General features: G+C 39.6%; 1 protein-coding gene across 9 annotated transcripts in view; it reads right to left on the bottom strand.

Moving 5' to 3' along the window:
* Window positions 1-18,404, bottom strand: part of kifc3 (kinesin family member C3) — a 61,748-nt gene extending 43,344 nt beyond the window's left edge. For 3 of the 9 annotated variants that reach the window (XM_062961976.1, XM_062961967.1, XM_062961972.1), the window contains exons 1-3: window positions 17,249-18,403; window positions 8,831-9,240; window positions 125-210 (exon numbers count right to left, since the gene is read on the bottom strand). The gene's annotated coding sequence lies outside the window, so the exon portion shown is untranslated. Of the gene's footprint in view, window positions 1-124; window positions 211-8,830; window positions 9,241-9,637; window positions 9,706-17,248 lie in introns of those variants that run through there. The other 6 variants (XM_062961968.1, XM_062961971.1, XM_062961970.1 and 3 more) reach the window with 6 other exon arrangements.
* Between the last annotated feature and the right edge of the window lie 416 nt (window positions 18,405-18,820).

The raw sequence follows: 18,820 nt of genomic DNA, 5'->3' as shown, positions 1-18,820 counted from the left end.
TTCTCAGCCCTGTTTGTAAGTCGGATGTTTGTAATTCGGGAATGGCCTATACTTCTTGTGGAGGGGGATAAGACCAACTGCTTCTTCCATCTCTGGCTTTCAAATACTTCAAGGTGATTCCTACCTGCACAGTCAGATTTCCCAGACAAACTGGACCGCATAGAGGAGGGGAGAACTCCAGTACAGAATCTGGTCTGCTCTGAACCTAAACTGCAAAGAAAAAAAGCCACTGTTTAGTTGACGTGAGCAGCTCCACCTTCTTCCTCCTCCTCCGCGTCATCCACCCAAAAAGCTGGCACCAAAGCCCCCTCATCTCCTCCTCTTTCCTAGTCTACGTCCAACAAGTTTTCTGAAAGTTTGCAAAATCCAGCAGGATGGAGGGACGTCAAGTTCCCCATTGAAACCCAAGACACAGGCCTCTGTCTCTCACAAAACTGGGGCAGGAAGACCGAGCCAGGAGCCAGTCTTTTGTCTTCTCCGCTGACCCAGAAGAGGAATGCCAAGAGCAAGAAAAAAGAGGACTTTGTGGGCAAAAACACAGCTTTTCAGATAGTTAAAACAGGCCTTGGGGGAAGCAATTTACATTCTGAGATGCCCGACATTTCTGTCTACTGGTTTCCAAAGTTCTCCGCTCTCCTCTCTCAAATAACACTATGTTAAAAAATTTGAAAAAATGTTCTGTTCTTGGTTTGAAAGTGTTGTTCCTGTTTAATTGTGCGGTCCTTACTTTAAAAGTAGTTGTTCTACTCCGGAAACTTCGTTTTTGTGGCTGTTACAAACTATGTTGAATTGGTTGACTCAATGAGATTTTCACTGAAATACTACGGCAAAATGAGCTATAGGAGGATGTCCTGCCCGCAAAGACAAAGTGTTTGCAGTTTAATAAACTTTTTCCATTTTTTATGATACAACCAATTAGGAAATGACATTGATAACCCAGGAACAAAACTGTGCTCTAGCTTTTCAGTGAATATCTCATCATAGAGTCTCAACCAATTCAACCTAGGGGACCTCACAATCTCTGAGGATGCCTGCCATAGATGTGGGCGAAACGTCAGGAGAGAATACTTCTGGAACATGGCCAGACAGCCCGGAAAACATACAACAACCCTGTGATTCTGGCCATGAAAGCCTTAGACTACTTTTGTTACATGATGTAATCAGACATAGCTATTACAGTGAGCAAGATCTATGTACATGTGAATATCATAACTTTTTCTCTGCATTTTTGGAACAACGCTTGGCCTCAGTCTTGTGGAGACAGGAGGGGAGTGTTCACAAAATAAATCTGTTTTCTTCTCTTGCAGAAATATTCCTCTGCCCAGTTTTGCCCAAACTGCCAGTGGAAAAGGAATGAGTGAGTCAGTTTTTAAACACTGAATCGGGCCAATCAGATCCGTCCTTTCCGCTCATGTTAAATAGCCGCTCTGCAAATGTGCTTCCAGAGAAGTGCTTTTTATAGATTAGCCGGATAACCAAACCGGCCTTATCTCTTGCTTACAGATCAAACGAATATGGCCAAAGGCTTTGCCCATGTCACAATGTTAATCCATATTATTTTAAAATCTGTGGCTCGCTTTAAATCGATAATAAGCTCACTTTGGTGAAATCCTCAAGAGCAGCTGCTTCCCAAGAGTCCCGTCTGTTGTGAATCATGTGCAGGAGCGTCGGTCTCAAATTGGCTTCTGTCGACATTGGGCTCTAATCCAGTTTTTAAAATGAAGCCAAATAATCCATTAATGGCATCCTTTTGTAAAAGGAATGAACCGGAATCATGTGACAAGTCCAAGGCAGAGGCGCGGTTGCCTTGCTGTAATTCAATTTGCCGGCCTCTTATGATCATCTGTGCAGTGTCCTAAGGAAACTTCCAGTCCTTCCAAATGGGCCATGTGTATTACTGTACATACCTATTTTAAAATGATCCAAATTATCTTTCTCTTTCCCCAGACAATTACACTACCGTATGTAACACTATGATTTTGGTCCCTGGGTTATCAATGTCATTTTCTAATTGCTTCTATCATAAAAAAAACATGGGAAAAGTTTATTAAACTGCAAAAACCCTGTTCCTGCAGCAGCACATTTTACACTAGTTTTCCAATGACTATTTCAGCATCAAGTCTCAACCAATTAAACCTACTTTGTGACAGCCACAAAAAAACAAAGTTTCTGGAGCAAAACAACTACAGTAGAATCTCACTTATCCAACACTCGCTTATCCAACGTTCTGGATTATCCAACGCTTTTTTGTAGTCAATGTTTTCAATACATCATGATATTTTGGTGCCAAGTTCATCAATACAGTAATTTCTACATAGCATTACTGTGTATTGAACTACCTTTTCTGTCAAATTTGTGGTATTAAATGATGTTTTGGTGCTTAATTTGTAAAATCATAACCTAATTTGATGTTTAATAGGCTTTTCCTTAATCCCTCCTTATTATCCAACATATTCGCTTATCCAATGTTCTGCCGGCCCGTTTATGTTGGATAAGTGAGACTCTACTGTACTTTCAAAGTAAGGACCACACAATTGAACAGGAATAACACTTTCAAATCACGAATATATATATATATTTCAAATTTTGTTACACAGTGTAATTAATTATAGAGTTTGGGAAACTACAGCTCCCTGTGTCCGAATGAAGTCGCAAAGGCCTGCCTATCTGCCCATTTTATGCCCATAAACTGCATTTATGATTGTTACTCTGGAGCAAAAGGATCAGCCTGGAAAGTGGCACTTATCAAGGGTGTTTCCCTTGATGGGCGCCACTTTTGTTTATGCGAGCCTTCCCAATAAATTAGAACGTATAGCAAAAAGTAATGATGAAATTACAGGGATGAGGGACTCGCAAATCTATAGCGTGGCTTTGCATTTGTCAATCGGCTGGAAGCGTCAGTATTGAAGGAAATCAAAGGCAGAATGAGAATGTTGTACACAGCAGCCTTTGGCTATTAACTGAAATAACACAAATAAAAACTTCCACCTATTTGGTCAGATGTGTCAATAAAATGAAATTGGAACGCTAAGTTGAAAAGCATGTGAAATTTGACAACATAAGAAAGTGTGATAATAAGAACTCAGAAACAGCAGCCAGGAAGCCATAATAATGTATTTCTTAATACTTCCCCAGAGATGGCAGGATGGATATTCCCTCTCGCTCTTTTATCTGGCATCTTCAGCAAAGCAAAGATCTCCAGAGAAGGATAATTAACTTAATAACAGATGCAAAGAAGCGTAACACCTTGTTCTCCCTTTCCAGCCAAACCACTGCAAGGCAAAGGCGTCCTTTATTTATGCGCGTTTATATCCTGCATACATTCCAAAATGGGACAATAGAGATAATAATGCTGCTAAAATGTGGAGAAAAAAATCATAACATTAATGTGCGACATGGAAAGGTAAGGGACTTGGTTCTATTCTGACCAGATAATGCAATTCAAACTGCATAAGGTTTTTAAGCTACCAGAGCACAACTACCAGATCACAACAGTTCATTGTTTTGAACATTCTTGTGTTCTTATCTTCTTTGCAAATGGGGAACCAAAAAAACAAAAAAACAAAAAACGGACCAAGACAAGCCCCGAGATGGCCAGACCTCACAAGCCCTCTAAACAACTCAAAATAGATGAATTATTTGGGGAGGAAACCGTGAGTACACCAGTCTTAAAAACTCTGCTTATTGATAATAGCTTTTCAGCTTTGGATAATGAAAACACATGCTCTGGTAACTTGGCTGGTTATCATGAAGATGTGTCCTTGGATTCATCTGGAGCAGATATGCTTGGGGAGAATTTGTTAATTACAGAGATACAACAATATGCTGAACTGCATAATACGGTCAGTAGAGAGCCATATGATGCAGTTCACTTCGAACTGTATTATACGAGTCTACAATGACCATAAATGCAGTTTAACTTGCATTACATGGTTCTACACTGAAGTTATAATGCCGCTCAATGCCATTTAGACAGAATTATGGTTCTACACTGAACATATTATGCAATTCAATGCCATTGCATCTTCCCCTATGAACCTGGCCCAGCTATGACCTAAAATCTTGTCCTTGCACTCTACTACTGTTCCTACTCAAGAGTTATAATGCTCTACCTTGTATTGCCCTCTGCCCCTAATTTTTTCCATCTGACATCTGCACATTATCCAACAGCCCTGTCCTCAAAACTGGTTTGCACTAGCCTGTCAGCCCGAACCCAGAAGCTGTTTACTATCTCAGGTCACTGATTATTGTTTGATGGCTGTTCTATACTGTGTCATGTTGTTTTCTGTTTTTATATTGTTTTATGATGTTGTTTACAAATTCATAATTGGGTCTTTGGGCTGTAATAAAATTTGATTGATTGAATGAGGTATTTGTTTACCTTCCTGGCTGAACTGTGTATCTGCTTTCTTCCCCAAATTCTTCAGTGCTAACCTTGGGTTCCTATTCTGCATAGGATATATGCTGATCAACTGCAGCAAATTTTATAGCTTTAACCAGGTTTTCCAATGAGATTTTTCAACACACAGTTTCTGTCTGGATGCACATAGTGCACAGTGGAGGTGTACGTTTTGTAGGCATCCCAACCTCGGGCCGGCTTCAAACTAGATTTTAGTGCCTATGTGGGAAGGCCCTACGTATCATCTCCTGGCCTGATCCTGACCCCACCTCTTCAAGTCTACCCTCATAATCAGCAGCCATTCCTATAATAAAGGTCTGTTCCAATGGTTACCAGGACACAGCAGGACAATGTTACCACTCCTCTCTTGCCACTGATCTACAAGGACTCCTACTTCTGATTTTTACTTACTTCCAATTTGCTTACTGGCAGGAGGGAGCAGAAAACATCCTATTGCACTGTGATCACCATTAGAACAGACCTCCATTGCTCTTAATTTATTCATCATGTCAGAAGTGAACCAAGGGTGCAAGTTGTAATATATTTGAAAATACAACGTTTAAAAAAACTTGGCATTATACAAAATGTCCTTTGACCAGTAGCTGGCCATTTGGAGTGCTTCTGGCGATGTTATAAGAAGGTCCTCCATTGTGCATGTGGCTCAGGCTGCATTGTAGTAGGTGCTCTGTGGTTTGCTCTTCTCCACACTTGGGGAGATGTAGCCGGGATAAAAAAAAATGAGCTCCCTCTTTCAGCTCCAGCTCCAGCTCCACGCGGGGACATGAGAGAAGCCTCTCACAAGGATGGTAAAAATATCAAAAACATCTGGGCTCAGCCTGGGCAACGTCCTTGCAGATGGCCAATTCTCTCACATCAGAAACGACAGTTTCTCAAGTCACTCTTGACACAAAAAAAGAAAAAAAAGCCCGAGTTTCTATTTTGAGCAGAAACATTTGTTTTGCCCTAGAATACAGAGCTGGTCCCTGCTTACATTCACTACAGAAATGTATTGTCTTTTCTGATGACACATTTCGATGTTTATTGAAAACAAACTTAAAAGAAGTAACAAGTCTGGCTTTACAGGATTTCCTCAAATAGCAACAGTGAAACAAATCAATCAACAAAGAAAACAAGCGCTCCAGAGAGGAGTAAAATGTTACCCTCCTATAAGCAATCTATACACATAATAAAAGTCAAAATATGTTTGCGTGTATGTGGCTGGAGTGTCCACTTCCACAAATAGCTGTAGTTCCCACTACTCAAGAGACACCAATGGCCCTCCGTCCAGCGACATTGCAAGTTATAGTGAGCGCTGTGATTTTGGGAGTTATAATTCACCTGCATCCAGAGAGCACTGAACCCAGCCAATGACGGATCTGGACCGAACTTGGCACACAGACTCAACATGGCCAACTGTGAATACTGGAATCAGACGATGACGTATCTGGACCGAACTTGACGCATAGATCCAAACGGCCAACTGTAAATACTTGCAGGGTTTGGGAAGGATTGACCCACAATTCTGGGAATTGTAGTTCACTCACACCAAACTGATAATACCTAACATCCCAAAACAAACAATGCCTTTTCTTAATAACTGGGCATCGGTGGGTCCCCAAGCAAGTAAATCCTAAAACATAATAGCAGGACTCACAAAATGAAAAGTCCACACAGCAATTTTTAAAGAATTGATCATGTCCCAATTGTCAGGCCTGATCGGTCAATGTTCCGAGCAAGGTTAGACATCATAACCTAGTTTTCCCACTTAGTTAATAAACACATTTCTACAGATTTCCAATTCTGGGTTATGTGTGATGTAGCTGAAAGGCACATTACTCTATGTATCATGATTTTTTTTGTTCCTGTTATCAATATCATTTCCTAATTGGTTATATCATAAAACCTTGGGAAAAGTTTATCAAACTGCAAAAACGTTGTTTTTGTGGGACATCCTGCCATAGCACATTCTGCACTAGCTTTTCAATGAATATCTGATATTGAGTCTCTCAACCAATTCAACATAATTTGTGCCACAAAAACAACGTTTCTGGAGTGGAACAATGACTTTCAAAGTAAGGACCGCACAATTAAACCAGAAATAACACTTTAAAACCAGGAACAGAGCATTTTTTTCAAATTTTGTTTCATAGTGTCATCTGGAAATTCCCAGCACCAGCTGCAACAATTTATTTCCACAGTTGAATTGTGATCTTTTTAAATTTTGAGACATATCAGAACCATGTCCTCCCTCTTTGTAAGAGTTATCAGTGAAAAATAATAAATATACTATAAATAAAAATAAAAATTAATAAATGGAATGACAGCTGAAGCAATCCATGGAGCCCTCTTTAGAGAACTCACAATGCTTTTGACCCTGTTTGCATTTGCATAGCTTTGTGAGATGGGTGCCAATGTGTGTTTCTTGCAAAAGCTGTAATGTGGCCATGTGAGTCAGAATGTGTTTATGTTTACTAGTTGGTCTTGTTCCCTGGGGTGAGGAGCAGCATATATATAGAAATCAGTGTGGAAATAAAGTGAGTTTCCCTTCCAAAATGTCCCGTATGAAAATGGAAGCTGGCTTGCTTCTGCAGAGATTCTTGATTGTAACACTATGATGTTTGTTCCTGTGTTATAAATGTCATTATTTCCTAATTGGTTCTATCATAAAACATGGAAAAGGTTTTCTATCATAGGTTATTATCATTAATAAATGCTGACAGTTGCTGCAATTGAGCTGTATGTTCCGGTGAGTCATTTGACTTCTTCCAATGAGACTCAGCAGCACATGAATAGCAAATGCATACTGAAAGAGAAGCAAGCCCAAGGGCAACTGTGTGGCTTTCCTGATGTGTCTAGACTGCAACTCCCATCATCCCCAGGCAGTACAACATCCCGAAAGGATATGCTGGGACATGCTGTCCAACAACATCCATGTTTCTCTGCTCATTTCCATAGGGCAAGGGCTACATGGCAATAAGGACAGAGTCCTTTCTGTTTACGACCAGCCTGACTCACGAGTCAGCTGAGCCCGGTCCGCATCCCAAGCAAAGAGAAGCACAGGAAAAGGCATGATTTCAGAGAACGAACTTCAAAGCCATGAATGCAAACTCAAGAAGAAAGAACCGTCTTCTGCAAAGCACTACTCGATCCTCTTCCCCTTTCGCCACTCCAACCCTGAAAGCTTTACACCTCTTTGCCTCTTTTGAGGAAATCCAGCTCAGACAGCGGAACAGCTGAGTTGAATAGTAAGGCGAGAAATAGGGCAAAGAGCCAGCAATCTCAGTATTGCCTTTCAACTACTCCCTGGTGTTATCTGCCTTGGTTGTTTTCAACTCATTGTGAGAGCTATACAAATTCTGGCTGTACTTACATTTTCAAGCAGACCCCAATAGCTAAATTCCCTCTCATTTTATTCTCAGAAAGAGTGTATTCTGTGCTTTTAATTGCAATTGAATTATTTGATTGTTATTGTTTATTTTATTTTAATTGTTGTTTTCACGGCCATGGCAAAATGTTATATGGAATCTGGGGAAATCCAGCTCACTTATCTCACTTATCCAACATAAACGGGCTGGCAGAAGCTTGGATAAGCAAATATGTTGGATAATAAGAAGGAATTAAGGAAAAGCCTATTAAACATCAAATTAGGTTATGGTTTTACAAATTAAGCACCAAAACATCATGTTTAACAACAAATTTGACAGAAAAATTAGTTCAATACGCAGTAAGGCTACATAGTAATTACTGTATTTACGAATTTAGTACCAAAACATCACAATGTATTGAAAATATTGACTACAAAAACACTGACTATTAAAAGGCAGACTGCGTTGGATAATCCAGAACATTGGATAAGCGAATGTTGGATAAGTGAGACTCTACTGTAAGAGAAAAAAAGCGAGTGCAATATCCCCATTATTTTCTTCCATTCTAGCTGAATATCCCTCTCCCCAAATTTCCAAGAGTTTGGGGACACTAAGTCCTTTCCCAGTCTAGCCCTGATATTAGAGCACAAAATACAGTAGAGTCTCACTTATCCAACATAAACGGGCCAGCAGAACGTTGGATAAGCAAATATGTTGGATAATAAAGAGACATTAAGGAGAAGCCTATTAAACATAAAATTAGGTTATGATTTTACAAATTAAGCACCAAAACATCATGTTATACAGCAAATTTGACAGACAAAGTAGTTCAATAGGCAGTAATTCTACGTAGTAATTACTGTATTTACTAATTTAGCACCAAAATATCATGATGTATTGAAAACATTGACTACAAAAATGCATTGGATAATCCAGAACGTTGGATAAGTGAATGTTGGATAAGTGAGACTCTACTGTAGCAAGAAACACACATTTTCCAAAGCTTTGCTCCGTATTTCAACGTTCCCGTTTCTCCCCTTTAAAAACAGACCATGCCAAAACTCACCTGTGACTTGTGTTCAAAACGATAACACAGCTTCCAAGGACGCAGACGAAGCCACGTGTTCAAGTAAGCCGACAACTTTGTCTTCTGAAACGCTGTTAAATGTTAACTTTCCTCCCAGGGGGAAAAAACAGGGACAAAAGTCTTCTTCCCTCCTCCAGCTTCGAGCATCGGGAGTTGTCTCAACTTTTTGTGTCCGCTTCTAGTCGGCCTTCCTCCGAAACCTTCGACTCATCCTCGGCATCTAGAAAGGAATGCCAGCAATGCAGCGGCACTGGTTTGCACCAGCCGGCCGCCTTGGCCTCCAGTTCTCAAAAAGAGTTGTGTGCAATGCTGTTTAGTGGGAGGCACCCGGCCTCACAAACGTCTCAGCGAAGAAGAAGAAGGGAGGCCCTAGTCTGTGACGCCAGCTTCTGCAAGGGAAGAGATACAGAGAGAAGAAGTGCTCAGAGGAGGAGGCACCAACGGATACAAGGTTCGAGGATTCGTTGAATGCAGCACGGCTATTTTTGTTCGTTGCATTCAGTCAAACACCGGTCAAAGAGCAAACCTTTCCTGCATCCAAACAATTACACTATGGCCCTTTCTACACTGCTATATAGTTTGGATTATCAAAGTAGATGAGCCACATTATCTGATTTGAACTGGATTTTATTTATTATTTATTTATTTACATCATTTCTCGCCCGAGGGGTCTCAAGGCGGCTTACAAATTGGCAAAATTCAATAATAATAATAATAATAATAATAATAATAATAATAATAATAATAACCACCTCCCAGCAGCAAAGAACTGGTGGGATCACAAACCTGCAAAAGTCTTGGAAAATGAGCACGCAAAGATACTGTGGGACTTCCGAATCCAGACGGACAAAGTTCTGGAACACAACACACCAGACATCACAGTTGTGGAAAAGAACAAGGTTTGGATCATTGATGTTGCCATCCCAGGTGACAGTCGCATAGATGAAAAACAACAGGAAAAACTCAGTCGCTATCAGGACCTCAAGATTGAACTTCAAAGACTCTGGCAGAAACCAGTGCAGGTGGTCCAGGTGGTGATGGGCACATTGGGTGCCGTGCCAAAAGATCTCAGCCGGCATTTGGAAACAATAGACATTGACAAAATCACCATCTGCCAACTGCAAAAGGCCACCCGACTGGGATCTGCACACATCATCAGAAAATACATCACACAGTCCTAGACACTTGGGAAGTGTTCGACTTGTGGTTTTGCGAAACGAAATCCAGCATATCTATCTTGTTTGCTGTGCCATACAACGTCGTTGTGTTGATAATAATAACTTTATTTTTATACCCCGCCACCATCTCCCGAAGGGATTCGGGGCGGCTTACATGGGGTCAAGCCCGAACATAACAGACATATTTAAACCTCACAACCTCTGAGGATGCCTGCCATAGATGTGGGTGAAACGTCAGGAGAGAATACTTCTAGAACGTGGCCATACAGCCCGGAAAACATACAACAACCCCATAGTAAAACACATCAAGTAAAAACAAATCAATAAAAGCATATCAATAAAACATGGATTGAAAAACTCACAAAAATACCTGGGCCATAAAGTGCATATATTGAGGAATGAAGTCAAGAAAGGTAACCCAAGAATGTTATCATAGATAAGGGACTAAGGATGAGGTTCAATGCCAATAAACAACAATACAATAAAATAAAACATAAGCGCAATCAAAACCATTAGGCATTAAACAATTAAAAACAACATACAAAATTTAAACATGTAAAGTGCTTAAATCCGTTCATCCAAAAGCCTTGCGCATAATCCTTTGTCCAGAACATGTCAAGCCGTAAAAGCTTATTCATTAAATGATTGCACACATTGCCATGTCTTTAATTTCTTTCTAAAGCCCAAAAGGGATGGAGCCTAAGTCCGCACTGCCATACAATCCAGTTCAAGGCAGATAATCTGGATTTTATATGGCAATGTAGAAGGGGGCAATGTAACATGATTTTGTTCTTGGGTTATAATTGTCATTTCCCAATTAGTTCTACAATAATAATGATGATGATGATGATGATGTATAAAATAATGTAAGGTAATAATAAAAATAATAGCCATTTATAAAATAATATAAGGTAATAATATAAAATAATACAAGATAATAATAATGCATAAAACATGATAATATTAAATTATTAATAATAATGTATAAAATAACATAGGATAATAATGCATAAATAATATAATATATAATAATAATGGTCTTATAACTATATATCTGCACTCAGTGGTGATGTCTGCTTTATATTATTTTTATCACTTGATTTTAACTTTTATTGTTTTATATTGTATCATTGTGTTTTAATCCATTTTATTTTATTCTGTTTTTGTTATACTGTTTGCTTATGTTTTAATAATGTTTTGGTTTTGTTATTTGGGCTTGGCCCCATGTTAGCTGCCACGAGTCCCCTCGGGGAGATGGAGGCGGGATAGAAAATTAAATTATTATTATTATTATGTAAAAATAATATAATAAAATAGTAATAACAACAACAAAAACTATGTTACACGATTGTTGTTCCTGAGTTATAAATCTCATTATTTCCTAATTCTATTATAAAACCATGGAAAAAGTTTAATAAACTGCAAAAACTCTCCTTTAAATAATAATAATAGTAATACAAGAATAACTTTGTCCCAGTCCATTCATTCAGGGTGAGGAAGATCAACATAGCTCCTGGCTTTGCAGAGAATTACCAAAAATATCGCAAGCAGAAATGCCATTCCTGGAAGGAAGGGAAAAGACTACACACCTTGGAGAGGTATTTTTTCCGATTGTCTCTCAGGAGTGACTAAAGATGCGAAACTATGCTAAGAACTTCCCTGTGTGACGTCAGTCTGCAGATACGATCTTTCCCCAGGCAAAACACCTCCGCAACTTTAAGAGGTTTCCCCAAAACTGGCCCTTGGCGGGTCGCTAAATAACATGATTATGATATTTGGAAGAGACACCCGAGGGCATGTAGTTCAACCCCCTCCAGCCAGACATGAAAACACAGTCAAAGCCCTGCCGACAGATGGCCATCCAATTTGTGTTCAATTTGCACAATTTGGCGATTGAGCTGCAGTTAATTAAGAAAAGAAAATCCGCCCTTGGGAATAATAATAACCATCTATATCTAGCTAGCTATCAATCTATCATAGAATCTTAAGAGTTGGAAGGGGCACCAAGAACTAATAATAATAATAATATAATAAAACTTTATTTATACCCCGCTACCATCTCCCCAACGGGGATTCGGGGCGGCTTACATGGGGCCATGCCCAAAACCATACAATATGACAAAATATAAAACAACATATCATAACACAATTTAACAATACAATAAATAATAACATACATTACAATCCAAAATTCAGAAAAAGCAATAAAAACCAGGGCAGGCCACATGAACACTAAATTAAAACTTGGTGAGAAAGACATATGAATAAAACCATGGGGAGCAGGGACATAAAATAAGATCTATGTCTGTCTTAGACTTTCAGAAGTTGGAAGGGACCCCAGGGCCATCCAGACCAACCTTGTTTCTCTCTATCTATCTATTCATCTATCATCACTATCTATTTAGCTTTCTGCCTATCTGTATCTATCTATCTACCTATCTTATCTATCATATTAGGAGTTGGAAGGGATACCAAGAGCTGTCTGTCTGTCTATCCATCCATCCATCATAGACTTTTAGGAGTTGGAAGGGACCCAAAGGGCCATCCAAACCAACTTTGTTTCTATCTGGCATTCTACATGGCATTGAATGTTTGCCATGGATATGTGCATTGTAATCCGCCCTGAGTCCCCTATGCCTTCTTCTAATATGGGCACCGCCAGGTACCCAAGCTAGTAGTACATAGTAGTAATAGTAGTAGTAATAATAATAATATTTTTTCTATCCCACCCCATCTCCCCGAAGGGACTCGGGGCAGCTTACATGGGGACCAAGCCCGGTACAGCATAAAATACAGTATCAAATGCATTTAAAACAATGAACATATAAAACAAGCATATAAAAATAATAAAACATAGTGAACAAGCCAATAAACGAGGCGGTGTTAGAAAATTAAAAAATGGAGTCAGGCAATAGAATATATATGTGTGCAATCTTGCAATCTCTAGCACTGGGCCATAGCTGAGGATAGGTGGAGATGAAGGACAGCAAAAAAAAAATATTGTGAAAAAATAAAAAGCAAAGACTGACTTTTTCTAATAAATGCTGATATGAATTACCTCGCCAGGGCATCATCAGATCCGGAAACTAGTACAGTAGAGTCTCACTCATCCAACATCCGCTTATCCAACGTTCTGGATTATCCAACGCATTTTTGTAGTCAATGTTTTCAATACATCGTGATATTTTGATGCTAAATTCGTAAATACAGTAATTACTATGTAGCATTACTGCCTATTGAACTACTTTTTCTGACAAATTTGTTGTATAGCATGATGTTTTGGTGCTTAATTTGTAAAATCATAACCTAATTTGATGTCTAATAGGCGTCTCCTTAATCTCTCCTTATTATCCAACATATTCACTTATCCAACGTTCTGCCGGCCCGTTTATGTTGGATAAGTGAGACTCTACTGTAATAATAATTTTTTTTCTATCCCGCCCCATCTCCCCGAAGGGACTCGGGGCAGCTCACATGGGGACCAAGCCCGGTACAGCATAAAATACAATATCAAATGCATTTAAAGCAATGAACATATAAAACAAGCAAATAAAAATAATAAAACATAGTGAACAAGCCAATAAACGAGGCGCTGTTAGAATATTAAAAAATGGAGTCAGGCAATAGAATATATATGTGTGCAATCTTGCAATCTCTAGCACTGGGCCATAGCTGAGGATAGGTGGAGATGAAGGACAGCAAAAAATTTGTGAAAAAATAAAAAGCAAAGACTGACTTTTTCTAATAAATGCTGTTACAAATTACCTCGCCAGGGCATCGTCAGATCCGGAAGCTAGTAATAGAATCATAAGGGTCAAACGAAACGGTCACTGGATCTCAAGAGGCCCAACCAGACTGGAACTGGACCAGAAAACCCAATCCAACCAGGCTTTCCGGGGCCTTTGGCCTTTGAGAGGCCCTGGGCATTGAGGCCAGAGGTCCGGCGGGGCAAGGAGAGCCTGCTTGGTTGGATGGATGGCCAGGGGCCACAATGAGGGCGAGAGGGCACCCCAGGATAGAGGAAGCTCTCTCCAAGTCTTGCTGTGTCCACATGACACCGAGGCAGCCCTGGTAGGTCAAGGAGAATCCCATGGTGAAAGGAATGAATGGGAATTCAGGGAAGGGACTACTGGTCAAGAAAATCCAGGCAAAGGGATGAATGAGTGTCCAAGAAGTTCAGAGAAATGACCACTCCTCAGGGGAGTCTAGACAAATCCATGAATGAAGAAGGACTCCAGTCAGTACAGATGAAGGAATGGATGTCCAAAGAAAATCCAACAAATGCTATGTTCAGCAAAGGATATGATGGATCCTCTCACCTCTGCAGGATACTATGCAGCTGTGGACAAGTCTACAGAGGGGCTGCCAAATGCAGCATGGCCCAAAACACAAATCAAGGAACATGAAAGGCATGGCAGACTAATTCAAACAGAGAAGGCAGCCATAGCAGAGCACTTGATGAAACAACCTGGACACAGCATATTATTTGAGAACACAGGAATGCTTGTCTACTCTCACAATCACTATACCGTGTTTCCCCGAAAATAAGATAGTGTCTCTTATTAATTTTTGCTCCCAAAGATGCGCTAGGTCTTATTTTCAGGGGATGTCTTATTTTTCCATGAATAAGAATTCACATTAATTGTTGAACATAAAAATGAACATTTATTATATACTGTACAGTAGTTGTCATCACAAACCAGCATAACCAGACAAACTGTGAATCCTATCAAGAATATCTTGCTACTACCATTATTTCCATGTACAACAATCTATAGCACGTACATTTATCGATCCTGCATGCTCTGGTGTTTGGCAGGCATGCTTCCAAACAAAAACGTTGCTAGGTCTTACTTTTGGGGGAGGCTTTATATTTAACAATTCAGCAAAACCTCTACTAGGTCTTATTTTCTGGGGATGTCTTATTTTCGGGGAAACAGGGTATCAGACTACACAGAAAAGCCACTGAAATCCACAAGAAGCACATGGACAATTTCAATAGAAAGGAGGAAACCATGAAAATGAACACAATCTGGCTCCCAGTATTTTAAAAAAACGGTAAAATCAGGGCAGTAAATAAAGAACAACACTCAGAAAACAGAGGAATTCCAGACAGGAAACAATCAGGGCCAGCTAATACCTCCCAACTCCACCATGTCTCCTGAGTCCATATAACATTATAAGATATACCACTCAGATTATGATATACTAATAATATAATATATTGATAATATTATAATGTACAGTATTTTAAAAAAACGGTAAAATCAGGGCAGTAAATAAAGAACAACACTCAGAAAACAGGAAACAATCAGGGCCAGCTAATACTTCCCAACTCCACCATGTCTCCTGAGTCAATATAACATTATAATATATACTACTCAGATTATGATATACTAATAATATAATATATTATATTGATGATAATATTATAATGTAATACTATAAGATATAACACTATTATAATTGTATATATTATGTGTAATATTACTAATAATATTACAATATAATGGTGTAGTACAATATAGTAATAAAATAATGCTTATATTGTGCTATGTTAATAATATATTGTATGTAAATACAGTAGAGTCTCACTTATCCAACATTCGCTTATCCAATGTTCTGGATTATCCAACACATTTTTGTAGTCAATGTTCTCAATACATTGTGATATTTTGGTGCTAAATTCGTAAATACAGTAATTACTACATAGCATTACTGTGTATTGAACTACTTTTTCTGTCAAATTTGTTGTATAACATGATGTTTTGGTGCTTAATTTGTAAAAACATAACCTAATTTGATGTTTAATAGGCTTCTCCTTAATCTCTCCTTGTTATCCAACATATTCGCTTATCCAACGTTCTGCCAGCCCGTTTATGTTGGATAAGTGAGACTCTACTGTATTACTAATAATATTACAATATAATGGTGTAGTACAATATAGTAATAATATAATGATTATATTGTGCTATGTTAATAGTATAATATATTGTATGTAAATACAGTAGAGTCTCACTTATCCAACATTTGCTTATCCAATGTTCTGGATTATCCAACGCATTTTTGTCGTCAATGTTTTCAATACATCGTGATATTTTGGTGCTAAATTCGTAAAGACAGTAATTACTACATAGCATTACTGTGTATTGAACTACTTTTTCTGTCAAATTTGTTGTATAACATGATGTTTTGGTGCTTAATTTGTAAAAACATAACCTAATTTGATGTTTAATAGGCTTCTCCTTAATCTCTCCTTATTATCCAACATATTCGCTTATCCAACGTTCTGCCAGCCCGTTTATGTTGGATAAGTGAGACTCTACTGTATATCTTTTAAGCCACCCTGAGTCCCCTTTGGGGTGAGAAGGACGGGATATAAATGTTGCTAATAAATAAATAAATAATTCCCCCAGGCAGGAAGCAGTCAAGCTTTAAGCTGCAAGCCTATTCAATGCTAATCTAGGGGAGCAATTACACCAGGGGTCCCCAAACTAAGGCCCGGGGGCCGGATGCGGCCCTCCAAGGTCATTTACCTGGCCCCCGCCCTCAGTTTTATAATATAATATATTGTATATACATATAATATTGATAATAATATTATAATGTAATATAACACTAATAATAATAATAATAATACCATACAATAGTATTAATTATATATTACTAATAATATTACTAATAATATTACAGTATAGTGGTATAGTTCAATATAGTAATATATAATGCTAATAGTGTGCTATGCTGACAATATAACATATTGTATGTACATATAATTTGTAAGCCACTCTGAGTCCCCTTTGGGGTGAGAAGGGTGTGATACAAATGTATTAAAGAAATAAATAAATTTTAGACTTAGGCTCGCCCAAAGTCTGAAATGACTTGAAGGCACACAACAGCAACAACAACAATCCTAATTAACTTGATTATCTCATTGGCCATAAGCAGGCCCACACTTCCCATTGAAATCCTGATAAATGTATGTTGGTTAAAATTGTTTTTATTTTTAAATATTGTATTACTCTTTTATTGTTATTTCATTGTTGTTGTTGTTGTTGTTGTTTTTGCACTACAAATAAGACATGTGTAGTGTACATCGGAATTTGTTTGTATTTTTTTTTTCAAATGATAATTTGGCCCTTCAACAGTTTGAAGGATTGTGGACTGGCCCTCTGCACAAAAAGTTTGGGGACCCCTGAATTACACCATTCATACTTACCACCAACAGAGAAGAGTTCTTTCTCCCATAGATATATAAAGCCCACTTGCCTAGTTTCCAACAGACCTCCCAATCTCTCAGGATGCCTGCCATAGATGTGGGCGAAACGTCAGGAGAGAATGCTTCTGGAACATGGCCATAGTCTGGAAATCTCACAGAAATCCAGTGATTCTGGCCATGAAATCCTTCGACAACGCGATGTTCAAAGAGTCTGGAGAAAGGACCACTGGTGAGGGGAATCCAGGCGAATGAAAGAAGGAATGAATGAGCAGAACTCCAGTGAGTCAGTGAATTAATAATAAGTGTCCAAAAAGTCCAGAATACTGGCCACTGGTCAAAGAAGTCCAGAAGATGAATGAGTGTCCAAAGAGTCCAGAGAAATGACAGCTGGTGAGGAGAGTCCAGGCGAAGGAAAGAAAGAAAGAAAGAATGAATGAGAACTCCAGTGAGTCTATGACGTAGCCTCCAGTTAATTCACAACTAACTGGAGGTCAGCTGTGACCAGCAGTGCTGCTGAATTTGAAAAGGTATAAATAAAGGGCTTAAGGGAGAAACATGTCCAGGAAGTCCAGGCAAATGAAGGAATGAGTGTCCGAAGAGTCCAGAGAAAGTAGCACTGGTCAAGGAAGTCCAGTGAGTCTCCAGCCCTGAGGACTCCAACTCCCAGAATCCTCTGCTGCCAGGGCCAATGGCCAGGGATTCTGGGAGCTGAAGTCCCAAACGCCTTGGAAACAATGACTGGACATTGTGTCCCTTGGGCAAGATGAAATGCGGGTCAGACACGTGTCCGGCGCCTCCTGACGAACAAATAGACAGACACGTGTCTGGAGATTAAACAAATACGTGCCCAGATGAACGATGACACGCGGGTTCGGCCAACCTACGCGAGTCCAAGCGTCTCGACACGTGTAGACAGGAACAGACGCGTCTCAAGAGGCAACGCCGGGGCCCTTCTCGTCACGTCGGAATGGCTCGACACGTGTCTATTAAATATATATATATCTATATCCCTTCTTCTCTATGGCTACTCAAGCGAGGGTGTCCTCGGCGCCCACCTGTCCTTCCTCTCCTCCTTCTTCCTCGACCCGCCTTAATCCCTTCACAAGAGACGAAGCAACGCCGCAGCCCTTCACGCCGTCGCCCTGCTGAAGGGGGAGTGAGGGCCCTTCTGCGCATGCGCCCGGGCAGAGAACGCGTTGCCATTTGCCGCCGGTTACCATGGCAACCCCGGAGGCGGGAGGGGAGGGGGGCAGGGAGCGGACCGAGGGGAAGCCACGGGGGGAGTGGGCCACTTTTGGGGATTACAGGTCCCAGAATCCCCATGATATAAATTAGGAGTATTGTTGAGGACTGCAGATCCCAGAATCCCTGTTTTTTTTCGTGTCAGGAGTGGCTTGAGAATCCCTGCGATATGAGATATAAAGTAGTTTGGGAACTGCAGGTCCCATAATCCTTATGATATATATTAGTTTTTGGGGGGACTGCAGTCTGCAGGTCCCATAATCCCATGATATAAATCAGGGGTTTTGGGACTACAGGTTCCATAATCCCAGTATATCAATTAGTATTTTG

The sequence above is a fragment of the Anolis carolinensis genome, unplaced genomic scaffold, assembly GCF_035594765.1.
Source record: "Anolis carolinensis isolate JA03-04 unplaced genomic scaffold, rAnoCar3.1.pri scaffold_9, whole genome shotgun sequence".
Taxonomy (NCBI): Eukaryota; Metazoa; Chordata; class Lepidosauria; order Squamata; family Dactyloidae; genus Anolis; species Anolis carolinensis.
This window is presented reverse-complemented; position numbering and strand designations above follow the sequence as displayed.